This window comes from Leptopilina heterotoma, unplaced genomic scaffold (assembly GCF_015476425.1).
Source record: "Leptopilina heterotoma isolate Lh14 unplaced genomic scaffold, ASM1547642v1 Lhet_19, whole genome shotgun sequence".
NCBI classification, from domain to species: Eukaryota; Metazoa; Arthropoda; class Insecta; order Hymenoptera; family Figitidae; genus Leptopilina; species Leptopilina heterotoma.
In genome coordinates, this window is record NW_025110908.1 from 939,408 (window position 1) to 961,742 (window position 22,335).

Sequence of the window (22,335 nt, forward strand, 5' to 3'; positions counted from 1 at the left end):
TTAAGTTTCCAAGTTTTTGAAAAGTGTTCCAAAAATTCCAAACGTTTGGAAAATTCAAATTTTCCAAACGGAAATTTTTTTTAATATAAATATTTTCATAAATATTAAAAAAAATAAATTTGTGAAATAATAAAAAAATAAATCAATCTTTTTTCACTGGAATAAAAATGAAAAACTTAATTTCAAAATTTTGAAACTTTATAAATTACTTTTTGATATGTAATTAAATATTTTTATTAAAGCGAAATTAAAATCCAGAACTTAAATCAACGAAAAAAATTAATAATTATTTTACTGAAAAATTACGCAAAAATATTGCTAGAAAAATATATACAAATATTTTTACTTCTATTTTACGAAAATTTGTCTATATTTCAAAAAAATAATAGTCGAATCCACGAGATAAATTTTTTTCGTTGTTCAATTTTGTGAACTTCAATATTATTCAAATTTGAATTTGAAAAAAGAACTAAATTAAATTTATTCATTTGAATGAAAAATTTTAGTTTTTTTTGAACTTTTGGAACATATTGAAAAATTAAATTTTATTTTTAATTTAAATTAAAACTGAATTTTCAAGTTTGAAATTTTAATTAATTTAAATTTTCAAATTAAATTTTCCCGTGAGTTTAAAAAAAATATTTCTTAAATCAAATGTACACAGAATACAAATACAGCAAGTTAAGAGTAAATTTTTTGCAAAAATAGATGATGCTCTTTAAAATTTTCTTCTTTCTTCAAATTAATGCTCTCAAATGCTAAAGAAGAAATTTTTGACTGTGAACAAAATGTACTTGTTTTTAATTTTTTAAGTAATGCTAAAAATATTTTATTAACAATGTTTTATGAACAAGAAGATGATTATTAAGTTAAGTAATTGTTTTAAATACTCCGTTGTTCCACAATTTTTATTTGGGTATTTAATGAAAAAAAAAAAAATTATTGTCGAAACTGAAAAATTGGCTGTGGAGTTTGCACAATATTTTTTTTTACAAAAAAAAAGTATAAATAGACGAAGAATGTAAAAGCAGATGACGTATTTTTTAATTTCTCTTATTTTTGACGAAGTTAAAAACTTAAAAACTTAAAATAATTTCAAAGTTATAAATATTTTTCGTTTTCCTTTTTTTATTGGGGTGGATTATAGGGAAATTCGTAGAGTATGAATATTCCGCTCTTGCCATAATTAAATGAATTAAAAGAATATAATGAATTAAATGAATTTAATCAATTAAATGAATTTAATCAATTAAATAAATTTAATGAATTAAATGAATTAAATGAATATTAGATGAAAGTTTATAAAAAAAGATGATCTATATAAGAAAGTACAACAGAAATGCTGTAAATACTTCTAAGGACTGTTAATTAAATTTTCTAGTATATAAGGAGAGGGCCAAGAAACAAAATGTGTTAAAAATTGCTTTTAATTTTTTTTTTTTTGATATTTTTTACGTTTTTTTTCTTGCTTTGCAAAAAAACTGTTATGGCTTTTTTCTCTATTGCTAACTTTGGACTATTATAAAGAAAAATAAAAAAGTTTCTTGAATTTTTCGATGAATAATAGAAAAATTTATCAAAAGAGAAAAAGGCCTCTTTTTTTAAATCGTTTTTAGTGATAGTTACGTGTTAAACGCAGCATAAGGTCAATTAAATAAGGAATTCCTAAAATTCGTGAAGAGATATATTTTTATTCTATAATGTCTATTAAACAAGCAAAAACTTGGAGAAAAATTTACAATTATATAGCAAAAAAAAAAAAATACAAATACTATCGCATATTTATTTGAGAAAAGCGAACATCGATTATAAATGCAAATATAGTTAAATATTGTTTGTTTGTAACACTTTTTAGAGAAGTGAATGAAAACTGCTATATCTGTCTGATAATTTTTCTCTCCGTTTATCTTTGTTTTCATTTATTCGTTTCTTTATCTTTCTTTTTTTCTTTTGTTGTTATGAAAAACGACCTTATTTTATAATACTATTTGGTGATATATTTATATAATAAATTACAATTAGTAAACATATTCGTTTTGTCATCTCTTCTCTTCAATTCCTATAATATTCCTTCAAATAAATACAATTTCAAAAAATTTTACGAAGTTAGAAAATATTTTTTTTTTGTCAATTATTAAATAAATATTTACTTGAATCAAATTGATTTTTATTTAAGTCAACTAAATTGTATTTGAATCAGTAATTTCAGTATTTGAAGTAAATACAATTTATTTGACTAAAAGAAAAATTATTTGATTTAAGTAAATATTAAATAGATAATAATGAAGTATTATTTGAATAATAGAATATATTATATAATTATTTTTTTATTTAATTATTTATTTATTGTTTGAATCAAATAAATTTTTATTCAGTGTCTTATTATTTTCATAAAAATTAACACTCATAAATTTTTCTCCTTTTTCTTAATAATAAAAATAAATAAAATTTTCTTAAATAATATAAAGAAAATAATTTCGGACATTTTATTTAAATAATATAATACGTAATCTAACAATATTATTTTTATTATCAGATAAATAAATAATCTAATATTATTTTGATTTAAAAATTAATTCAATTCAAATTATTTTTTATATTTTATTTTTTTTTTTTTTGAAGTTTCAACTTGGAAAATAATCTTCTAAAAAATTAAATTTCATAAAAATAATGTTAAGAATGGAAAAACAAATTTCTTGAATAAAAAATAATTTAAAAGCATAATCTTCTGAAAAATTAAATTTCATAAAAATAAAATTAAGAATGGAAAAATAAATTTCTTGAATAAAAAATGATTTAAAATGCATAATCTCTGATAATATTATTTTGCAGTTTCTTAAGGATTCAGAATTAGCTTGTGATTTCAAAGACTCCATTTGAATAATTAAATCTGAAATGAGTGGCCCAAATACTAAAAGCCATGCATGATGCACATGGTTAACGCCTTTCGATAATATGACAAAAATCACTGTTGCAAATCGGCTCTTCTTAGAAACACGCAAACGAAATGGGTGATTCCAAAACTACTTAGTGGAAAAATTATGCTTGAAAATATTTTTTCCAATAATTCACTAATACTATTATTAAAAAAAAAAATATTTCAAAATATTAAATTCAATATTTTTGTGAATATTTCTTATCCTAAAGAATTTATTTTTTTCTCAATGTTATTTTTCATTTATAAAAATTTTTGAATTTTTTTATTTTATTCCTTGTATTTATAATTATTTTCACCTGATTCTTGCACTGGAAAAAAATTTTATTTGATTCAAATAAATGTTTGTAGAATTTAAAAATGGAAATTGAATTGTAAATTAGTAGAAATTATTTATTATTAAAATCTACTATAATGAATAGTTATTTCTGCTAATTTATTTAGTTTGCAGAATTTTAAAGTGAAAATTGAATTGTAAATTTGTAAATTAATAAAAATTACTATTTATTAGAAAATTTTACTAATGAATATTTATATTTTAACTAATTTAGCTTCAAAGTAAATAAATTAGTAAAAAAATTAATGAAATTCATTAATAAATAATAATTTTTACTAGTTTTTAATAAATTTACACTTTAAAATTTTCCAAACCAAATAAATTAGTAGAAAAATTAGTAAAATTCTCTAATAAATAATAATTTTTACTAATTTTTAATAAATTTACAATTTAAAATTTTGCAAACCAAATAAATTAGTAGAAAAATTAGTAAAATTCACTGATAAATAATAATTTTTACTAATTTTTAATAAACTTCCACTTTAAAATTTTTCAAACTAAATAAATTAGAAGAAATAAAATTAGTGAAATTCACTAATAAATAATAATTTTTACTAATTTATACTTTAAAATTGTGCGAACTAAATAAATTAGTAGAAATAACTAATTTTACTAATATTATTAGTAAGTAGTAAATTTTACTAGTAAAATTAATAAAATGTACTTAAGTAGCATTTTCTACTAAATTATTTAGTTAGTAAAATTTTTGAATTGTAAATCGAATTTTAATTTTCTAATTTATTAGTAAAATTTACTAATTCAAAAGCAAAAACTCAGTCACTAATTCAAACTATTAATAAACATTTTTACAAACTCAAATTTAGAGAGTAAATCAAAATTATTATATACGAAGAAATATTTACTAGATTCGAATAAATTTAATTTAAATTTATTATTTATTCGGTATTTGCTCCAAATACTAAAATTATCAACTCCAATGCAAAAGAAATGAAATAAAATTTAAAAAAATAATCAAATAAATATTGTTTGATTCAAAAGAAAATATTAATTTCATAATTGACAACTAATCAGTCATCTGAATAAAATAAATTTTTTTTCCGCACTGTAAAACAATATATTTTCCGAAAAAAAGAATTCGATTACAATTACTGTAATTTGTGAAATAATTCTATATGCATATGTATGGAAAAAATAATTTCGAACATTTCCGTTTTATAATTTAATATTCTGTTTCATTTGAAGAAAAGAGCGTAAATGGAAAAATTTCATCAACCTGTAGTACTTTGATGCATACAAAGCTTAAGTCAAACAATTGCAGTTTTTTTTTATATTTTTCGAAAATTTCATATTTTACGTATATATAGAAAAGGAAATTCAAGTGTGAGAAATTTTTTCCTTTAAAAATAAAATGCAATAAAATAAAATTGCGTATCATATATTTTGCTAATAAAAATAGATCTTGTGTCGTTGAAAATAAGATCAATAGAATCATTAATTTTTAATTAGATATTTATTTTGCAATTTTAAATAAAAGTACCTAGCTTTCAATTTAACAAAATTAATCCTTTCAATTTCTTTTTTTTATTGTAATCGTTTTTCTCGTATTTTTCATCTTTTGTAAAATCGTTTAAAATTTAGTATAAATTATTTTTTAAACCTCTGGAAAAAATAATAAGAACGTATAATAAACAAAAACTAAAATAAGCTCAAAAAGAATTTTTTTTCCAGGCAATTTCTATTTTTTAGATTGACAGATTTATTAATTTGTTTTCTATAATTTTTGACGTTCATATTTTTTTTATTATTTGACTTTTTCATATTTATCAAGTTTGTTAAAATGTATAGCGTAATAAATTTCAGAGAAATACGATTTACAAATTAATTTACATTTTGTTGTTCGTTTTACAGTTGATTCGAAATGAAATTAAATTCAACCACTTTTGATTGACACATGCCTTTTTCAGTTAATGAACATAATTACAGTTTTATGGATTAAAAACCTTATTTATCACGCATTAAAATATGTTTCCACAAAAATAATGTGAAATTTACAATCTATTAAATTTTAATTTATTTCAAACTCTTTTTTATTTTTCTAAAAAAGAAACAATTTAATAAATGAATTTTTTTTTTCGTAAACAAGGTTTTCAATTAAATTTGAAATTCAATCGAAGAATAAAAAACAATTCATTAAAAATATTTTTATCAAATACGATTTTTGATTCACTTTTTTAGTTTCAAATTTTGCTAGTTGATATTTTATGTTTGGTCTGAAAAAAAATTTTATTTTCCAAACTATTTTTGCAAATTTTTAACAAAATTGCCTGTAAACAAAAAATTAAATATTCTAATTTCTATCTAATTTTTGTCAATTATTATTATTGTTCAATTTTAATTTTTATCTAATTACTTATTAGGAAAACTAAATTATTCTAATTTTTAAAATTATCGAGGATTTTATTTATCAGAATTTAATTTATTACATTTATTAATTAACTAAATATTGTTTTTTGCAATTAAAAAATTATTTTTTAACCAAATAAGTTTTACAATTTTTTTCATTTCAGTCTAATAAATATTAAAAATATTGGATTATTATTATATATTATTATTATTATTAATTAAATTTGTACGGTTTATTAAAAGAAAAACTTTTATATTAAAAAAGTTAATTCTTAACTAAGTAAATGTATAAATTTAATTATTTTTCTTTTTTGAATAGTAGGTTTAAAAAATGTTTACAAAGAAAAAAATTCCTTCATTTAAACTTTCGAAACTTTAGCAAAGTTTTTTTTTCAATGTCAGTTAAGTTCTTTTTTAAATTCTTTTTTTTTAATTCACAAAAATTTTTAATTTTCAACCAATTTGAAGACCACAAAGTCAATCAACAAAAAAAAATATTTTAATAATTATATTACTAAAAAATAATGCAACAATATTGCCCCAAAAATGTACAAAAAAGATAAATTTCAATTTATTTAAAATTATTATTTATTATTATTATTTATTAAATTATTTAACAACAATTGACAATATTTTTATATGTATACACTATTTTTTTAAAAATAATATTCGAATACGTTAAATAAATTATTTTCGTTGAAAAACGTTGACTTTAAATTCGTTTTTTTCCATCTCTTTTATTCCCATAATTGAAAATTCAATTTAGACCAACAAACTATAGTTATACATATAGAATACCTACAAGCTTTCTTTTGATGTAATTTTGATTAAAATTCGCGGCAACATATTTTAAGATGTTTTAATTTTCCAAACATAAATTTACATCAATAAAACCAAGTTTCTGTTATACTGAAATAAATTTAATGAAATTCTCAATTTAAATTCTTTATTAAATTCTTAATTCAATTCTAACGTCATAAGAAGCTTTTATTAAAAGTTTTTATACAAAAACGTTCATATGAAAAATTCCCAGTGCATATAATAATTTTTAGACAGTCGAATATATACTTCGTTTTAAAGAAAGAATTTCTTTTATTTATTTATTACTCACTGGAAAATTTAATTTTAAAAACTAAAATACTATTTTCACAGAGCTAATTAATTAGCGCGATTATAATTAATTAAATTTCCTAATTTCAAAATTTATGGCAAATATTTGTTATATATGGTTCAATAAATATCTTTGAAAATATTGTCTTTCGCCGGTGAAATTTCAAGCAAATCATTTTAGGCTATTCCTAATTAAAAAATACGCCACCGGCTGTAAATTTTTGTATTTTAATTTTCCAGGCGCGAGATAAAATTTAATGAATGGCAAATGTAAAATCCTAATGTGGCAAATATACATTTAAGAGTAATGTTGTAATCGTGCTTCAGAATTTATTAAATAAAAAAGAAAAAAAATGAAGAAGAAAAGAAAATAAAAAAAAAGGGATGAAAAATTATGCGCAGACTCTGCGATATCACAAGAGACGTGCCACGCGTCGCGGCGCTCAGTGCCGTTCTGTTCGCGTGTTGGAGCGTTTCTTTTTCGCTTCGGAAAAATCGGAACCACGTTTTTCCTTCAGGAAACTAGTAAATAAAATTGTCGATTGCCTTGTTCTGATGAAGATATTTTTAAAAATTTCTACATATAGTAAGTGACAATTTTCTTTTTTTCCAACAATTTTTAACAATTTTTTTCAACAAATTAAAGTAAGTTTCAAAACAAATTGATTCATTCGAATTTTTTTTTTAAATAGTGAAAAGGGGAAAAGTTCCCTTATCAATTTTAAATAGTCTCGTGTTAAAAAATCATTTATCATTCGAAAAAAAGAGAATATAATAAAAACAGAAAAGTTCTTTAAAATTAATTCAAAACATTCATTTCATTTTTCTATCCTAAAAAAAAGAAGTCAGTAAATATTTTATATTTTCCTAGTTTTCAATGAATAATTTGTTCTATTTGAATATTTTCAAAAATTACTGGAATAACATTAAAAATAAAATAAAATCGATATTTGTAGAAATATAATTTAAAAAATTTAAATTTAAAAAAAAATGAATAAAAATTGTGAATTAAAAAGTTACAATTATTACTTTATATTCCTAAAGTTTCAAAGGTTCAAATAAACGAAATTTTTATTACTTATTCTTTTAATTTAAATTTCATTAAAAATTTTTATTTTTTTTAACAATTTAAAAATTAATTTTTTAATAAATAAATATTAAATAACATTATTTTCATTCCAAGCTGGTATTTTTTCAAAAAAATTGCAATACAAAACGTTAGTGAAATTCACAACGTCTATGATCAGTGACTGGAAGAAAAATAAATTTTTCTTGATAAAAGCAAACACAATTTTTTGTTTATAAATTTTTTTTTTTGTAAATTATTCATCAAAAAGCTGTACGAAACTTTTTTGATATAAAAATAAGTATAAATTTAATCAACAAAAAATTTTCAAACGTTCAAATGAGTGAAATAATTTTCTTTAATAATATTTTAGAAATCTTAGAATAAATAATAATAAAAATAATAATAATAACAATAATAATAACAATAGTAATAATAATAATAATAATAACAATACTAATATAATAATAGTAATAATAATAGTGATTTTAACAATAATATAAACAATTACACTAATTAATTAATTACTCAGATTGCAATTAAAATTAAAAACTCAAATTTTACAATTATAAATTTTATAATTAATGTTCCTAAAGTTAATGTTCCTACATGTTAAATTTTGGTTTTTAATTTTCATTACAAACAGTAATTTACGGGAAAATTTTTAGTGAAAAAAATTTCGTTCAATTGAACGTTCGAAACTTGTGGAGAATAATAAATAATTTTTTTTGTTATTAACACTAAATTATTGTAAAAAATATTTAATTTGAAGTTGTAAGAAATAAAGTTTGATCATTTAAATTTAAATAATTTAAACACTTCAATTTTTAAATTAGAAATATTAAATATTATTAAATATGAATTTTTTTTTGTTTCTATTATTTTTTTGTTCAGAACTTTAAGATCATATAAATTTAAATAATTTAAACTTTACAGTTTTTTAATTAGAATTACTAAATATTATGAAATATTAATTATTTTTTGTTACTATTTGTTTATCAGAACTTTAGGATCATATAAATTTAAATAATTTCAATATTTTAATTAGAAATGTTAAATATTATTAAACATTAATTTTTTTTTGTTTCTATTATTTTTTGTTCAGAACTTAAGCATCATAAAAATTTAAATAATATAAACATTAAAATTTTTAAATTAGAAATACAAAATATTAAATATTAATTATTCCTAAATAATTGAAAATCGTTCCTAAATCGTAGAATATAAAAGTTGTGAACTTCAGGAAAGTGAACAATAAAAATAAGTCGTTCACTTGGACGTTCAAATTTTTAGAAAAATACTACTTTCAATTTCAATGAAAAAATATATATTATCAAGAAAAAATTACAATTCAATTTAGGCACTTTATTTTATTACCAATAAAAGAAACGAATAAAAAATGATGAAAAAAAAATGTTAGAACTGCATACTTTGGAGTATATAAATTAATTAAAATTTCTTCAAGTACACTTGACTTCCTCCGAAACTTAATTTTCTCATATACAGTCCAAGTTACTTTAATTGAACAAAAATTGATAAAGATTGATACATAAATACATTATTGGTGTTATATATCTTAATATTGTATATATAGATTACCTCAATAAATAGAAAACTGTGCTGAGGGGTGTAAAAACCTATATTTAATTTTAATTTAGTTTATTGACTGTTATAGTGATGGATGTGTACATAAGTGCATACCTCCTATAAATAAAAAAAACAATATCTAAAGTATTGAAAAATGAAGATGATGATGATGATAATATTTCAATCAATTATAATTTACAATATAGAAAAAAACAGGCGGGAATTAAAATAAAAATTTTAACCTCTATTCAAACTAAAGACGAGCAATTCACTGTACTACACATAACACTTAAAGAGTTCTTTACTCCATGTACTAAACAGGAAAACTCTTTGCCGTGAAATTGAGTTACGAACATACGATCGTGACTTGTGATTCTAAATTATATTGACTTTGATTCACGATTTTATTCTATAATGGCTCCATTGTGACAGAGAATACTTTTTTTAAATTGTTAGAAAACAAGATCTTTAAATGTTTCATTGAACTTTTCTCGACTTTTCTAAAATAAAACTTGTTCGAAAAGTAAAACTATAAAACATTTTTCACGACAAATATGATCTTGAAATTCTGAACGGTTCGTTTATTTCTTCTTCAATTCTTATTAGAATTGACAAAAAAATTTAGAAAAAAAAATTTAGACAAAACAAAATTGATTATTAAATATCTAAATTTAAAACCAGTTTTTAATTTTTGACGCACCAACATTTTTTCCCTTACGTTTCATTTTGAGGGAAGGAACAAAACATTTGGTTAGTTTTGTTGTATCTTAATAATTTTTATTATCTCAAGCAAACTTTGTTTTTAATTCATCTTCAATTTTAATGAGCATAAAAAAAATTTTAAGAAATAAATAAATTTTTTTACAGTTACTTAAAAATTTTCTTCGGTCTTCAGCCTCATTAAATGAGTTTAAAAAATCGAGAAGATGTAATTTATTGTGTGCAAACATATTAAAGTACATCCACATCATTATAATAGAATTTTTGCATAATAAGCATGTTAAATTTGATCAAACTCAGTGTTTATATATTGTAATCGTTAAACTCTGATGCAACAACAAGAACTATAGTGAAATTTATGACAGTAATATTAAACCCGAAGACTCCTTTTTGGAATAGAAAATATAAAAATTTTAAGTTTAGTTATGCGGCTATTTCGATGAACGTCGTAAAAGAGGCGTATTTATTCAGTATAAATACCGAATAATATGAAGGATAGTATCAAATAAACATTTTATATTATTATAGGAAATAGGGAAATCCCCTTCAGAGATCTAAAGATAGTTGAACGTAAATATGGCTTTTAATGTGTAATACATAAACTCAATCCGTTTTTAATTATATTCTTAGATTTTACTCACCTTTAATTTATTTAAACATAATAAAAATAAAAATATCAATAATAATAATAATAATAACAATAATAATTCAATTTTAAAAGAATTGCGTTTACAATTTTCATAAGTAGATGAACTTCAAAAGATTTTGATTTAAAATTTCGTAAAATTTCAATTTTAAATGAATTTATAAATTAGAAATATAAAAAGACTTAGATTTAAAAAAGATTTTTAAAATTAGAATTCTTCTGAAAGTTAAATTTTTTAATATCTATATATATTTAATTCATTATTAAAAATAATGGATTTATAGAAGAATTTTAGTTAAAAACACTAAAACAAATTTAATTTTGAAGCAATTACAAATTATTGCCGAAATTCAATTATTTTCAAAAGTAGTAAAATTCTTCTCAGAAGTTCAATTATTTTCAAAAATTTTCATAAAATTCTTGGCAAAATTTTAATTATTTTCAAAAACTTTCCTCAATTCCTCAATTTAATTATTTTAAGGAATTTTAATAAAAATCTATGCAAAATTCAATTATTTTTATAAATAATAATATTCATCACAAGAATTCAATTATTTTCAAGAATTTTAACAAAAATCTTGTCAACAATTCAATTATCTTTATAAATAATCAAATTCTTAAGAGAAAATCAATTACTTTCAGGAATTTTAATAAAATTCTTTAAAAAATTCAATTATTTTCTTGAATAACAATATTCATCATAAGAATTCAATTATTTTCAAAAGTAATAAAATTCTTCGCATAAATTCAATTATTTACAAAAATTTGACTAAAATTCAATGAAGGAATTCAATTATTTTCACAAATAATAAAATTATTCTCCAAAATTCAAGTATTTTTAGAAATTAAAAAAAAAAATTCTTTGCAAAATTCAATTATTTTTATAAATAACAATATTCAGAACAAGATTTCAATTATTTTCAAAAGTAAAAATATTTTATGCAGAAGTAGAATTATTTTTAGGAATTTTAACAAAATTTTTTAAAAAATTCAATTATTTTCATAAATAATAATATTCATCACAAGAATTCAATTATTTTCAAGAATATTAACAAAAATCTTGTCAACAATTCAATTATGTTTATAAATAATCAAATTCTTAAGAGAAAATCATTTATTTTTAGGAATTTCAAGAAAAATTCTTTACAGAATTCAATTATTTTTATAAATAAAAATATTCATCACAAGAATTCAATTATTTTTAAAATTAATAAAATTCTTCTCAGAAATTCAATTATTCACAAAAATTTGACTAAAATTCATTACAAGAATTATACTATTTTCACAAATAATAAATTTTTTTTACAAAATTCAATTACTTTTAGGCATTTTAATAAAATTCTTTGAAACATTTAATTATTTTCGTGAATAACAATATTCATAATTAGAATTCAATTATTTTTAAAAGTAATAAAATTCTTCGCATAAATTCAATTATTTTCACAAATAATAAAATTTCTCTAAAATTCAATTACTTTTAGGAATTTTAATAAAATTCTTTGCAAAATTCAATTATTTTCATAAATAACAATATCCATCACAAAAATTCAAAATTCAATTATTTTCAAAAGTAAAAAAAATTTCTGCACAAATACAATTATTTTTAGGAATTTTAACAAAATTCTTTGCAAAATTCAATTATTTTCATAAATGCCAATATTCATTACAAGAATTCAATTATTTTCATAATCAATAAAATTCTTCGTAAGAATTAAATTATTTAAAAAAATGTGACTAAAATTATTCACAGGAATTCAATTACTTAAATAATTTATACTAAAATTAATTTCACGAATTTAATTATTTTCATAAATGATAAAATTTCTTTTAAGGATTCAATTATTTTCATCGAAGAATTTCAATCATTTTTAATGCAATTTTCATCAAATTTCTCAAAAAATGCAATTATTCTTAAATATTTTATTAAAATTTGTCAAGAGAATTCAATTATTAAAAAATTTATTGATAAAATTCTCTATGAAAATTCAATTTTAAGTAACATTCAATTGTTTAATAAAATATTTATTTTTATAGTTAAATAATTGAATTTTCGTAGAATTTTCTAATAAATATTGATTTAAAAATGAATTTCAAATTAAAATCTTTGAAAATTTGAACTTTTCATACTTTTAATTAAGAATTCTATAGAATTAATTTTTCTCAATAAGTTTAATGGAATTTTTTTTAATTACTTGAAGTTTTTAATTTCTAATATATTTAATTGAAGAATGTCAGAATAATCGAAATTTTGTAAAATTAAATTGTAAACAAAAGAATTTGAAAATTCACAAAGAACTTTTTTAAAAATTATTAAAAAAAATTCATTTAAAGAAGAATTTTAGTTGAAAATTGTAGAAATGAATAATCGTAATGATGAAAATAATTTTTGAAGAAGTTACAGTAACAAAGTAGCAAGTTGTAATTATTATAAAACATGAAGAGAGCGATAACTCCGAGTCTTCGACTCGGAGTATCGATATCGATATCTTCATGTTTTATAATAATATTCTTCTTATTATTGAATTTTAAATTTTTGAATATCTTTATTTCTATAAAAAATAATGATTAAATATTTATTTAAAAATGAAGAAACTTTAATTAAAATTTTTAAGAAACTTGATTTTTCTGAAAATTTCTAAAGTAAATTATTCATTGCTTTAATAATTTTGTTTACTTGCTGAAATTTTTTTTTTTTTCAATGAAAAATAAAAATGTTTAAAAATTACAATTTTAATTTTAAAAAATAATAATAATTATAGCAGAAATAATAATAAAAATAATAATATTAAGTTGAAAGAAAGTAAAAATGTGGCGTAAATACCTATTCCTAGCAGTATATTCGGTCATTATTAACTAATGCAGCATTATACATATATTATTAGCACACTAGTATTACTATATTATTATTTATTTACATGAGTCTATTTCCACTGCATTAATGAAAATTCGACAATTCAGAAAAGTTTCCCCCCTTCTTTTGTCAAACAACAGTCATTGATAATTTATATCCTTACTCCCTAATAACGGATTCCTAGACATTATTAAAGAATCGCTTTGTTTTGAAAACTATATCTTTTACGGAACCCATATATTGCGTGCTATATATTTTTAGGGGCGTTATATATTCTTATTATGAAAGATCAGTAATCATTTTCCTTCGTCCATTAGACAAATGTACAAAAGAAAGTTGGTGTCTTCTAATTTTTTATTGATTGATTCAATATAATAATTTCACGCCCCTATAATAAAGAGGAACGAATTTTTTTCTTTTCTTTACTATTATTATTATTATTATTATTATTATTATTATTATTATTTTTATTTTTATTATTATTTCTATGATTATTATTATTCTGCCTTTGTATGTATAAATGTATGTATGTATTCTTTTATTCGACTGTTTTAGATTCGAAAGGCATATAAGTGGGATAATACAATCAATATAAGAAATTGCTACTATATGGCTCACATAAAAGAAACTTTTTTCGAACAATCCCTATACCTTTTTACCCTAAAGAAATCGACCCTAGAGTGTTGAGTTTGATGCGATAAATCTCAAGTTTACAACTTGACGAGATAACCCACGAAAAATTTTCGCTCTTTTACAAGTTGGATTTATCTTGAAGAATTAACCTCGGGAATGTTTGGAAAAAGAATGATTTTTGCAGACGAGATGGAAAAAGGTTTTCGATAGTAAAATTTCTAACAGACTTATTCACAAATGTTTGATTTTATTTTTTTCTGACTTCAAGACAGAATTTTAACTTTTTCCCTGATCTTACGGAATATTTTCGTTCCCCTAAAATATTTTTTTTACTTTAGAAGAATTAATTCTTAATTACGAACGAACGTTTTTTTTTGGCTAGTTACTTAATATAGTAGAACAATTAATTTTGCCAATTATAGAAAGAGAATAATTGATATTGTCTTAAATGTTTGAAATGAATTTAAATTTACAATCAGTGGCGTATTGCAAATTCTAATTTGATTATATGAGTATTTGCGATGTAGAGCGGCACAAAAACTATGGCATATATATAATTACAGAGTTGATGAATGTCTTTCGACGCGCGTTTTGTTATCCACATATAATGTTGCAATATTGTTTCTATGCGTTAGCGTTACTGTAAACTTGTATAATTATGAACTCGACGCTATATGAGTGTGTATATAGAGTGGTAAACTATAACGAACTAATCATTCAAAATACCCAAAACCTAAATTGCTTTGCGATAGAAGAGGCAAGGATGTGGAAGGAAGATTGATCGCGTGACTTCCGGTGCAGCGCTCCACATATACGTTGTACTGTACATTCAAATGAAAAGCTTTATTAGGTTAATCTGACTGTGGGGAGCCATCATAAAGGTCAGGAAGGTCATTTATTGGTATTTTGTCCAATATTGCTGGAATTTTATCAGATTGTCATGAATAGACATATTCGAAATAATCTTTGCTTCAATAGGACATTGTAATATACGCGTTAATTTAAAAAGGAAAATGAATCATTTCAAAAAAAAAAAATTCTCATTCAATCGAATAGGTATTATAATTATTTAAATTATTATTAATATAATTGCACGAATTAAAATAAATGCTCGAATTTTTAAATATGATTTATTCTAAATTTGAGAAATCGAAACGATAGAATTAGACAGGGGGAAATTAAATAATTATTGCGTAGAAAAATAAAATCTTTAGCAATCACAGACTTCGTACTCGATAATTAATTTTAATAAAAAATTTTTGCAAAAAGTAACTTTTAAAGTCAAACTGAAAGAAGTAGTAAAAAAATAATTATCGAAAGTCGAAACATTAAACTTGATGACCAAAAAAACTCATAGAAGACACTTCACAAAACTGACAAGAATTAAATTCCATATTTTATTTTCCTAACTTTTTCCTACTTTTCATCGAAAATATTTACTTTTTTCTTATCTTGCTTATAAATTGAATTCCTGCAACGAATTTCATTATTCATGAAAGAATTTAAATATTTAGAAAAATAATTTAATTCTTGCGAGGAATTATAGAAAAATTTTCAAATAATACCTAATTGATTTCTTTCGACTGATTTTATGCAAATTCTAATTTTAACAATTGAATTCCAGAGAAATTTTTATTATTCTTGAAAAGAATTGAATTCTTACAAAGATTTTTACAATAAATTTTTTAAATAATTGAATTTTGTTTGGAAATTTTATAAAAATAGTAAAATATTGAAAATCATTAAATTGCGAAAAATTCTTAAAAATAATAAAATTTTACAAAGAATTCAATTCAATTTTTTTTTCAATAATTGAATTCTTTTGAAGAATTATTTATGCAAATAATTGAATTCTTGCGAAAGAATTTAATTAGAATTTTTTTAAATAATTGAATTTCCAAGAAGAAATTTATTATTACATTTAAAAATAATTGAATTCTTGTGATGGATATTTTTATTTATGAAAATAATTGAATTTTGCATAGAATTTTATTAAAATGCCTCAAAATAATTGAATTTTTGAAAATAATTTTGTTATTTATTGACATAATTGAATTTCTTCGACGAATTATTTACGTAAATAATTGAATTCCTGAAAAAAATTTTATTAAAGTCTAAAAGAATAATTAAATTATTTCAAAAAAATTTTATTAAAATTGTATAAAAAATAATTGATTTCTTTCGAACAATTTTATTACAATATTTGAAAATAATTGAATTCGTATTAAAAATTCTAATATTTTTGTAAAAATAATTGAAATTCTATCATGAATTTTATTATTCTTAAAAATAATTGAATTCTCAAAAAGAATTTTATTATTTGAGGCTCCGGATCTTAAAAGGGCACTTTCACCATGCAAAGTCTATGCGGAAAGTGCCCTTTTAAGATCCGGAGCCTCATTTATGAAAATAATTCAATCTCTATAAAAAATTTTATTATTTAGGAATATAATTGAATTCTTTAAGAAAATTTTATTAAAATAATAGTATAATTGAAAGTCATTGAATTGAGGACAATTTTTGAAAACTATTGAAATTCTACCAAGAATATTATTAAAATGTTTGAAACTAATTGAATTTCCGAGAAGAATTTTATTATATTTCTAAAAATAATTGAAATTTTGAAGAGAATTTTTTTTATTTTTGAATATAATTGAATTTATACGAAGAATAATTACTTTTGAAAATAATTGAATTCCTTCAATCATTTCTAAAATTCATACTATAATGTTTTTAATATTCAATTATTATCTAAATTTTTAAGCAAAATAATTGAATTATTACAAGAAAATTTATACAAAAACTTGTAAATAATTGAATTCCTTTGAAATTTTTTTCTCAAATAATTGAATTCTTTTGGAAAATTTTATTAAAATAGTAGATTTTGAAAATCATTCCATTGAGAAGAATTTATCAAAATAATTGAAATTTTGACAAGAATTTTATTAAAATTTTCAAAAATAATTGAATTCCTGAGAAGAATATTATTACCTTTAGAAATAATTGAATTATTGCGAGAAATTTTATTAAGATATTTAAGAAGAATTGAATTTATGTGAAAAATTTTGTTATTTTTGAAAATAATTGAATTTTTCATAAGAATTTTAGAAAAATTGGTTTAAATAATTAATTTTTTCGAAATATAATAAATAATTGTGAAAAATTTTATTTTAAATAATTGAATTCTCGTGGAAATCTTTATTTTGAAAATAATTGAATTTTTCGATTAATTAATTTAGAATAGTATTAAAAATAATTGAAATTCTCCGATGAGTTTTATTATTTATAAAAATAATTGAATTCTTGCTTAGAATGTTATTAAAAATTTTTTTTAAAAAATTGAATTTAGTAGATAGACAGGGAGCGTTCTGGACCAAGATTCCTGCACCGACATGTTACCGACATTTTTAGCCCAGACTCAAACCACTTAGCCAAGACTCAATCCATTGGGGGGGGGGGATATTCTGACTGTTATGCTGAGCCGGATATGACGTCATACTTCCTAGAATTTTTGGAGTGGGGGGATATTGAGATCATGATGCAAATGTGATTCTTGGAATTTATCTAATTTCTTGGAATTATAAAACAATCCTAGAATTTGATGACTCAGAATTTTGCAATTTTTTATTGGAATTTACCGTTTTTGTTTTTTTACAGGGTGCATTCTTTAACGATGACACATAATTTCTTTGTTTCTCGCAAAATGGGGTTGATGACTCATTATCATTGGTATTTCCTGTTTTTGTTTTTTACAGGGTGCATTCTTTAACGATGACACATAATTTCTTTGTTTCTCGCAAAATGGGGTTGATGACTCATTATCATTGGTATTTCCTGTTTTTGTTTTTTGCAGGGTGCATTCTTTAACGATGACACATAATTTCTTTGTTTCTCACAAAATGGGGTTGATGACTCATTATCATTGGAATTTCCTGTTTTTGTTTTTTACATGGTGCATTCTTTATCGATGACATAATTTCTTTGTTTCTCGCAAAATAGGGGTTGATGACTCATTATCATTGGAATTTCCTGTTTTTGTTTTTTACATGGTGCATTCTTTATCGATGACATAATTTCTTTGTTTCTCGCAAAATAGGGGTTGATGACTCATTATCATTGGAATTTCCTGTTTTTGTTTTTTACATGGTGCATTCTTTATCGATGACATAATTTCTTTGTTTCTCGCAAAATAGGGGTTGATGACTCAGAGTTTTGGAATTTTTTATTGATGACTCATTATCATTGGTATTTCCTGTTTTTGTTTTTTACCACAATTCTAAGAAAACCATAATTAACTTGAAATAAAATTAGTCATAATTTGTGTATATAAAGAAGGCAATTTTTCTTAACAAAATCATTCCTGCAGTTTAAGTTGTTCAATCAACATATCAGAAAAACATCGTAAAATTCAAGTGCGCTTGAACAAATTAATTCAAGAAATACATAAAGTTAAAAGTTTAATTAAAGCAAGGTCAGAGTTAAATATTTTAATAAAAAAATTTGAAAATTTAAATTTAAGTGATGAAAATGAATTTCGATAAATTAAACAAAGCAAGCAAAGTCTTGGTCACCAAAACAACAAAGGAGTTAACCATCGATGCATTCTATAAAGTAACAGACATTCGAAAAATTGATACGAAATTTGTTCCGAAAATTGTTGCTGAAATAAATAATGAATTTAACATTTTCCTACCACCAAGAATGCTAAAAATATTTGAAGAAGATGCAAATCTTTTCAACAGTCTAAAAGCTGAAGCTGTCAGAGGTGGTGTATATTTAAGAAATCTTGGAGGACCTTACAATCAGATAGAGTTTGTTCCTGAGGGAGTTGACCAGTAGTTGACAAAAAAATGTCGTATTTACCATGCAGAGAAATGTTATTATCAAAAATTTACAACTTGAATCCATCATTTACAAAACAAGTTGTCGTTGGAGCAGAACTAGACATAAATGGGAAAATAATACCTAAAATTCAACTAAGAAGCAGCCATCCACGAGTATCATTGTCTTTGGAGCTTCAAGAATGGCGCCTATTGTGTGATGCAGTAAAACATATAATGCGATTTTTCAACGGAGATTGTGATGCAACAGTGCTGGATTGTGAAACGTTTGCAATACGTTTTAGTGTTACATATCGTTTAATATCAATTGAGCGTTCAGATCAATCTTTTACATTTAGTGAAACGTCATTTGCAATTTTTAATGAACTTATTCCTTGTGTCGAACAAAAATATGAAGAACTATCAAAATTCAATTTGCAGTATAGTAAAGATATAATTGTAAAGTCTATTGCAGAATTAATCTTCAAAAATAATGTTAAGTCTACAAAACATGCCACGGATTTTATTAAAAAACATTACAGTAGAATACTTCAAAAAGTGATGGGAAGAACAAATGTTTTAAATTTAGAGACATTATTGCTGGAACTTGTCAGATTTTACTGCAAACAATTATCAAATGAAGCTATTCAACAAATGTCAAATATTCAATGTATAAATAGTAAATTATTGTAAAGAGAGGATAAATAAATACAAAAATGCATTACAATTCAATTTATTTTTATTTTAACCTTTCTCAAATACATTACAATGCAGATTCGTTTATCCAACTGTTATGAGAATTATCAAAACCTAACCATTTTACAAATACATTAGATCCTCGTTTTTTTAATACTTTTTCAACTAAATATACATCTGGATATTTAACTTTAGAAAGTTCTTGCTCGTAAAAACATCCACTTATTAGATTTTCCTGATAATCCTTCAAGATATATGTTATTGGATTAGTATTTTTTACATCGCTTATAGTAAATATTTCTGTAGTCCAATTTGGTGTATAACCTTTCTCAAAAACATGTTTAACTTTACTTATACGTACTCTATCTCCAACTTTAAATTTCTTATTATATTGCCTGTTTACTGCAACTTTTTTAAATACATTTAACAACAAATTATTTTCATTTTCAGCATTTACATCTATTGGTTTCATTTTTATTGTTCGATGTTTACTATTATTATACGCATTTACTAAATCACTTAATATATCTATCCATTTGTAATTACCGCGTAAACTAAATTGCATCCACATTTTATTCTTCAAAGTACGATTAAATCGTTCACAAATTGACGCTTTCAAATTACTATGAGTAGAATACAAATTAATGTTATAATTTTTAATAAGATTTTCAAAATGTGAATTATAAAATTCTTTTCCTTTATCTACTTGCAAATTTTTCGGTATACGTTTTTTAATTAAAATAGATTTCATTGCCGCAGTCACATCTTCACCTTTTTTAGACTTTACTGGAACAGCCCAGGCAAACTTTGAAAATGTATCAATGACGGTTAACAGGTACTTGTAACCTTTATTTTCTCTCGCATAAGGTTGCATTTCAACAAGATCAGCTTGCCAAGTCTCGTCAATACCTCGAATGTCAACATTTCTTCGCTTATAATTTTTTCTCGCTGGTTTATGTAACTCTTTCACCAACTGTAGTTTTTGATCCTCCATTGCTAATTACCTTCAAGTGTGCGCAGTCTGCTGTCTAATTGTAAAATAATCTCTTTGCTGGTAGACATCATCTCTATATTTCTTTCAATACTGATTCTTAGATTTTCAAAATATTTTTTTATCAAATCTTCTATCTCTGCAATCTTTACAACATTGTCATTTATATCATTTCTCACAGAACCGATTACATCATAGATGGCGTTTGCTTTAGATTCAATAACTTTGTTTACAATATTCAAGTTTACTGCATCACTGTTGCTCTCAGCATCAGCTACGTTACAAAGTTTCTTATTTTCAATATTAAAATCTCCTTCACCAGTCAACTTAAAACCAAGTCCTGGTGGACCTCGATTTGAAGTTTCTGCGCTTTTAAACTGACGTCCGAATATGTCGATACTCATCATGAAAATGATAAAAATTTCTACAACTGTTAATTAATAAACAATTCCAGCTTCTCTCAACTCTTCAATAATTGATATAATCTCATTATTATGACTGGGATTTCCAGCTGCTTGAGATGCCAAGAGCAATCTTAAACGATCAACCAATTCATTAGGATCATCCCAATAAACATAATCAATTTTTGCATCTTCTTGTTGAGTCATATATTCTGGAATTAAACCTTCACCAGAATGTACCGCTATATAGTTTAGATATTTTAAACTCTTTTTATCTCTAACAGCGCCATCTGCTTTGTAATATTTTTTATGAGCATTAGTTGATATTACAATATTTTTATAATTTTCCCGATCAACTACACTTAAAACAGCTTCTTCTGGAACTTTTTTGAATAAAAGCTCAAGTAAACCTTTCGTTGCAGGATATGTTTTATTACCTACACTAATATTATTTTGTTCAAAATTTATTCCTGAATTACCAATCATTAATTGCCCTTTAGATAATTTACGAACTCCATATGAAGGATCTAAATCTTTTCCCTTTTCATCCAACATTTGAAGATATAAAATAGCACCATCTTTCTCTGATTTATCTCCATCTCCATTATCATCTCCATCATCATCATAATCATCATCATCATCATAATCATCACCGTTATCATCATCATCAGCAGCTGTTGCAAATGATAAGTCATCTCTTAAAAATGAATCATTCTCTCTTTTAACTTCTTGATCTTCTTCAAACTCTAAAGGAAGGTCTCCCTCTCTTTCAATTTTTACTGGTCGAATTTGTTTGACAATTTCAATGTCGTCAACTAATTTCTGAATTGGTGTCACTATAGGTTTAAAGGTATTATTTAAAGTCTGTTCAATTTCTTCCTTGCCCAATTTCATCAGTCTATGCTTTCGTCGAATAGCATCACTGGCTTTTGCAATTTGACCAAGAATATCTTTTTGTTTTCGCAAATGTTTCAAGTGTGTAGAAGACATGTTGATTGACCAATGTCTTGAATGAAACTGTTTATAACGAATATCATTTCTCTAATTTTATAAAACAATCAAAACACTTTCTATATCTGCCTTCATTGATATCACGATCTTTATCAATCACTATAAAATCATGCTTATTTTTCCAACAAGAGTTGCAAAGTTTTTTAAATTCCATAAATGTCATATCA

General features: G+C 22.3%; 1 protein-coding gene across 1 annotated transcript in view; it reads left to right on the top strand.

Annotated features, from left to right (window-relative positions):
* Window positions 1-7,159: 7,159 nt before the first annotated feature.
* The window catches only part of LOC122500694 (GTP-binding protein Di-Ras2), a 148,436-nt gene continuing 133,260 nt past the window's right edge, over window positions 7,160-22,335 (top strand). Inside the window, exon 1 of the mRNA XM_043609750.1 lies at window positions 7,160-7,332. The gene's annotated coding sequence lies outside the window, so the exon portion shown is untranslated. The remainder of the gene's footprint in view (window positions 7,333-22,335) is intronic.